We start from the raw sequence: 6639 nt of genomic DNA, 5'->3' as shown, positions 1-6639 counted from the left end.
TTTAGAACAGTAACACAAAATATGGCAAGTGGCAACCACATCAAATAATCATATTGTTGATAGAGTTTGAAAGCTTTAATTTGCTGGGCGCGTTGAGTTAGAAACAGTTTGAATGTCAATATTACTCCAAGTGCCTCAACCAAATTTAGAAAAACCATCTGGTTACCTGCACTTTAGTTTAAGCAGCTAATTAAGCTAATTAGCACAAAGTAATTCACCAACTCGTGAGAAATTTCATTAGTAGATCATCATACCTGGGAGGAAACCAGCATCTTGACGCTTTTGTGATCAAGAAAATCTGCCAGAACCCCAATTAATGAAAAAAAATTATTATAACATCATTTACATATAATTTTACAAAATCAACAGGACACTCACAGAGCACCTCCTACAGCTGGACCGGCAGTTTTGGTAAGCGACACTACAGTCATAGCAAGTCCATTAGCAGCTCCTCTTTGATGCTGTTCCTTTTGTTGTGGCATAAACCAACAAATTAAATTTAAACTTTGACACATACAAAATTTGAAAAAGCTGAAAGCATGTAAATGTACTAAACAAACAAAAGAAAAAAACATTTACCACTGCTCTGTTTTGCAGAAGGAATAATCCAGTTATTATAGACACCTGATGTTATAATTCAGGAAGAGTTAAATAGAATTACAACATTTCTAATAAAAAAAGACATAAAATAATTTTATACATACTTGCTGATGGATAATATAACCTAAGTATATGGATCAATGATTAGGATATCCACTTACAGCTAAAACATTTTTCATCACAGAAGCACAGTTTATGAAAAAGGCAAGGCTGAACCCAGATAACATTGCTATGTAAGTGTAACTTGTCAAAAGAGGTATGGATAAAACCTGTACATACATAGAAAATTATGGGACCAAAACCATGAAGAAAAGTATTTTATAAACAGATATGTTTGAAACAAACTATCAAATGGTCCAAATTCCACATGATGTGTTCAAAATTTTACCCCCTGCAATAAGCAGTTTTGTGGGGTTGATGCATGAGAAAACAAGTTAAGAGGAACGAGTAACATTTTCAGTTTCGTAATAAGTATAAATGGGGAGCAAGAGTATCAGTTTTGCACCTGACATGGCAAGAACTTGGCCGACATTTTCAGTTGAATAACTCAGACCCCCGTACTTCCTCGGGCTGACATCCCTAAGTGAAAATGTCTAAAAAAATAGTTGCAACATTTACCCATTTGATTATGATTCAAAAAAATACACAAACGGAGAAATTATTTGGATTGTTAAGATAGTTAAAATGGTTAGTTATTGTTTCAGTTTGTTAAGCAAGATAGGTAGAGTTACTGACGTGTTAGCTGAGCTGGCATAAGTTATTCAACTCTCAGGTGCTTAGAAACCTTGTATAAATACATTTGTAATCAGCTAAAGAATGGATGATTCAGATTTATTCATCAAATCCAGCTCTTAGATGATCTCTGTTCTTTTTTTCATTTTCTCTCATTTTCTTACTTATCAAACAGATTAGAAACTTTAACTTGGTATCAGAGCCTGAGCTATCAATTCTCATGGCTTCGTCAAGGATTTTGTACTTGAGAACAAATAGCAGTTACTCAAAATGTGGCAACCACACCAAATAATCAATTTGTTGAGAAATTTTGAAAGCTTTGCCCGATAAAATTTGAAATTTCTGAAGAAGATTCAGGTCACTCGCGTGCAGCCTCTGGAATAAGAGCTGTGTTACTGTTTAAAAGTTTTCATGCTGTGGGGCTTCCATCTTCATTATTCTTCGAATGCTTTACTTCACTAAATTGACAGCGTTGAAAGTGTAACTAAAACCCTTGTTTTCACAAGCAAACATCGATGAATGAAAAAGAAAGTCTCTCTCGAAGGTAATTGACAGAGGAGCAATCTTCTTACTCTTTAACTAAATATCAGAAATACAAGGTTAAGGCAGCTAGGGTTGGGTAGGAGATGGATCGTTCCCGGATTTCGCCTGCTTCAAGTTGTTGGGCTTTGTGAACCAAGTTGTGTACACGAATTGCCTATGAGGGTCCACATGGTTGCAGACGAGCCTGAGCTTTTGTCTCTCCCTCATGTCTCTCATTTTATGATGAATCAAATTGAACTCCCAACACGGTAGTTCATAAAATATGCTTTTCTTCGTCCAAGTAATCTTTTCATTTCTCTGATTTTGTTCATTCTCCGTTTTTCAAGTCTTCAATCTTAAACTTAATAAGTATATTATTCAACTGCTTTTTCACTTCAGCTCCAGACATCCGAGAAGGTGCTTGTCCCCACTCTCTACTTTTTTCAAAAGGCACTATATTTTCGAAACCTATGATTCGTCGGTAAAAATCGACATTACCGACGTGACAAAATTTTCGACTATGTATCAACCAATTAGATCTAGTGTTTTGTTGGCAAACAAGAAATGCTTATTTGCCTTTAATACTCCACTCAAACAAGTTGGCATATGCTAGAAAGTCACTGATAGTCCATAACAATGCTGCGTGTGAATTGAACATTTGATTACGTGATGTATCATGTATTATTCCAATCATATCATCATCAGCACCCGAGTCATGACCAACCTGTTTCTTGGCTAGATTCCAAAGATGAAGATGGCTCACCATGCAATATCCAGTTTTAATACTTTAAACAAAAACCATTTATAATGATATGGTCTCTTGCAACTTCCCTTAAAACGAAATATTCGACAGTTATTACAAGGATAATAAATTCTTGCATCACCAACAACATTCTCAAATGCAAAATCTATAAATTTTTCAACCCCATCAGTATATAACTTGGATATCAATTTGCCAAACCAACCCAACTCTTCTCCATTACCATCTCCTTTTAATGCACTACAAAAATTAGTTAGATAAATCATTTTAGTTCTTCATTTCTACTACTGACCAAGATATTTTCGTGTGTGCTCAGTTTTGCAATATAATTAAAAAAATCATTATACAATTTTATGGTTAATTTCATTAGAATTTATACATATGAAAGCAAGCAAAGTGACAAGAATCAGAGAAAAAGATGTGAAAATTAAAGTATATATACAACAATAATTAACGTAAAAAACAGTTTCCAATACCTTCTGTAAAGAAATATCCTCACCCACAGCTGAGAACTTCAGTTGGCTATCAATTACAGATATAAAGCCTGTTACCTAGAAACAAAAAATTAGGCCAGCCAGCTGAAACATATTTATAAACCAACATTGGAGATAGTACTCCATTTATAAACAAAATTACAAGCTCAAAGCCAAGTTAACTCAGCAAAACCATAACCGATTACATCCATCCAACTCAGCTCCTTCACTCCCATCAATATGTCCAACACTCCCTTCATATTTACAAAAGGTAAGTGGTCCAATATATCCCTCTCAAGAATGCATGAGTTTCTTCAATCTCAAGTACTTTAAAGTTTTCTTCTACATTTATAGAAATTTCGGCAGCCTCTCCCTATAGTTCTCCAAGCACACGACATAGATATATGAGTGTTTATGTGTTATCTAGTATGCACCCACAGAAGATGAGAAGCAGCCAGCGAAAAACCCATTTTTACGTGGGAAAAAAACTTCAGCTACTAGCTACCATAGAAAACTATGCATTCCCAAACAGTTCAAGCCTAGACAATTCAAGAATTATTAATAGACATATGATCCTCACTATCATCCATAGATGACACTAATAAAACATGTGTCTATTAATAATTTCTTAAACAATCTAAGCTTTCAATGCATGTATTGAAAGTTTAAAATTCAATCTGAAATTTAAATAACACATAAATCTCTTCAATTTATTCCTAATACAATGTAGCATTATTTCGCGTATCATTTCTTAAGCAAATCCATAAAAAATACAAACAATAAATACATTTTCTAGCACTGATGCAGATTATGTTTACTGAGCAATAAGTTTTAAGTCATTCATGTTAAAATACTTTTTCCTATTCTTTCAACATATAACTAGTACGTGCACACAATCAATAAATTAAATATAGCCTGGTTGTGAATCTTGCAAAATCCTTTTTTTTTTTTTTTGGGGGGGGGGGGGGGGCTGCTTGTGAATCTTGGAAATCCTCAGGAAGGCATGTTAAGTCAAGGCCAACTTACCATTAGGGTATGAAAGATATAACTTTTTTTTTTCCCTTTTAAGAGTAAAAAGAACATTGACAGTGTTAAAAAAATCTAGAGGATTTCAGGCCGCCAGATACTACCAAATCAAGGATATTAGAAAAATTTACTTAGAGGATACAGGTTCTGCTCATTTGTATCTTGCTAGAAGAAATTGATCCAAAGCCTCAGTTTCAATTAGCTTCATTATAGCCAATGATTAGGTGTTTAAAAATCAATGAATATTTTTATAAGAAATCAACAGTTTTGTTGACAGAAAAACCTAATAAAAATAACAAAGCCAATGAACAGATTAACGCTCTTTATGGTCTAATAACTAATCAAACTAAGTTGTGGGTAAAGGCGAATATGTTTGTTTGGTCAATAATAAGCTCAATGAGTCACTAATAATCACCTAATCACTATTCCTTATGCTACGCAATGTAATGGCCTGGGTAATGGCAGCAAGGCAGGCAAGAACTAGCTAGCCAGTTATGATAGTTGATTAACAAACTTGATTATATGTATATTTTTGTTTGCCACATTTAAAGAGAATTTTCCAAAGATGCTAAGATACACCAAATCCCACTATTTCCATACTCATAAAAACAAAAAGCCATGGCAAAAATGAATGACTATATAAAATAAAATAGGTCGTAGGACATTGAGATTAAGGCAACATGATTTGTATACCATAAAATAACTATATCTGCATAGTCAATTATATTTCTGTTAGAACTCTAAAGTTTTCCATTAAATTTTTTTCCTTGTTATGTAAACCATTTAACTGAAACGCTTAAGCCAATATTAACAATCATAGGCATACAAGTATTAATAGGCTCGTTCATGTGAAATGAGCATTATTTCACATATCCTTTAGGTTTTTAAGTCATTTAGAAGTCATTCATGATAAAAAAGTTTTCAAATACTTTCAATATAATTAGTACATACACAATTAATTAATTAAATAATTAAATCTGTTTCAGCTAGCACATGAACTTAATTAATCAGAGCTATTAGTTATAGCTAGGACTTGAATGAGGCACCTTCCAAAGTTCAAGAGGAGCATCTGAACAGAATGAAAGCACTTGGTAGAAATGGTAATGATGCTTTACATCTACATGCTCTTACACAATATGAACTTTCATTTATTCAAGAATGCAACATTACTCCAAGCTCTTACTCTACAAGTCAATTCAGTTTGTAGATGCATCCCATTGTAAAAACTTTTATATTATAATTTCTGAAAATGGAACATGAAATTATTATTATAGAATAAGCAATGTTATATAACTTATCAGACAATATAACAAGCACTTGGTGAGCATATAAGATAAACCAAAACAAGTTAATTAGAAAATGAAACTAAGACCCAAGCTCAGCTATTCAATGTAGAAGCTTTAAACATAAAATCAAAGTAAATCTAAATACATAATTGTAAAACATTAGAATGAATGTAGAAATGAAAGCTAAATTCAATAGTAATCCAAATGAATCCATTTGAACTTTGTAAATTCCGCCGAACGAAATTAATTTGAGTGAGCAAAGTCACCAATGGAACAAGAACAGAAGGGCTTCAACTTGTAGGAACAAAAAAATTGCCAGCGGGAGAAAAATTTACATTAACGGCTACAATACGAATTAAAAAATCAAAATCTATAATTACAAGCTAAGAAAGACAAGAAACTCATAATCACAAGCTTACCTGAAACGATGAGAGAGAATAAGATGAAGAAGAAGATCACCGCCGTTTTACGCCATTCTCCGGCAACCAGTAAGGTTTAGGATGCTGGCCCGGCACGCACAAGAGAGAATTTGGGACTTCGGTTTTCAAAATATTGACACCAGCGAATAGTTTTCTATTTAGAAACAAATTTAAAACTTAAAAAAAATAGTATGCCAATTGGCTCTTTACCGTCACGTGGATAGTAACATAAGTGACAGCAGTCTAGCCGTCGCATAACGGTCACAAAAGCAGCTGACTGTTAAAAAGTTGGCGATACATGTAACGGCTGCTTTTGCAAAATTGGTTTAAGGGTCGTTTTGAATTTGGGGTTTAAAATTAATTTTAAAAAATTAAAAGTTAATTTTAGTATTTAGTAAAAAAATTAAAATTATTTTTGTCAAAATCAACTTCTCCTATAGTTGATTTTGAAAAGTAGGGATGGAGTATTTTTTAGATTCTGATTTTGAGAATTAATTTTATCCTTTAATATAATTTTATAAATATCCTCAAAATTATTATGTAAATCCAAAATTATCCTTATTCAACTTGAAAAAAATAATATTTTAATAAATTTTTATTGTAATTCATCAATATAAATTTAATAATATCAATTTGTTGGTCGAATTATTATTAAACTTATTTCACTATATTATAAATTTAATTAACAATTGTTTTAAGGTAAAAATATAAAAAAATCAATATATTATAAATTTTATTTTTAGTAAAAATTATTATAATACATAATTAAAAATATTATATGTACATATTTTTATATGTATAAGTGAATTTTATTCTACATT

General features: G+C 32.1%; 2 long non-coding RNA genes across 3 annotated transcripts; both read right to left on the bottom strand.

Annotated features, from left to right (window-relative positions):
• Positions 1 to 253: 253 nt before the first annotated feature.
• Positions 254 to 603, bottom strand: LOC127902772 (uncharacterized). Its single transcript, XR_008055348.1, has 3 exons — positions 580 to 603; positions 379 to 467; positions 254 to 298 (listed from the first exon to the last, which is right to left on the bottom strand). It is a non-coding gene; the product is annotated as an uncharacterized LOC127902772 (long non-coding RNA).
• A 2037-nt stretch (positions 604 to 2640) lies between these two features.
• Positions 2641 to 6011, bottom strand: LOC102623130 (uncharacterized). Of its 2 annotated transcripts, none has more exons than XR_008055322.1 (3): positions 5819 to 6011; positions 3091 to 3460; positions 2641 to 2854 (listed from the first exon to the last, which is right to left on the bottom strand). It is a non-coding gene; the product is annotated as an uncharacterized LOC102623130 (long non-coding RNA). The 2 variants fall into 2 exon arrangements; XR_008055321.1 differs by having other exon boundaries at positions 3091 to 3165; positions 5819 to 5997.
• Between the last annotated feature and the right edge of the window lie 628 nt (positions 6012 to 6639).

Source organism: Citrus sinensis, chromosome 5, assembly GCF_022201045.2.
Source record: "Citrus sinensis cultivar Valencia sweet orange chromosome 5, DVS_A1.0, whole genome shotgun sequence".
Classification (NCBI taxonomy): Eukaryota; Viridiplantae; Streptophyta; class Magnoliopsida; order Sapindales; family Rutaceae; genus Citrus; species Citrus sinensis.
The sequence above is the reverse complement of the archived record's forward strand: the minus strand, read 5'-3'. Positions and strand labels throughout refer to the sequence as shown.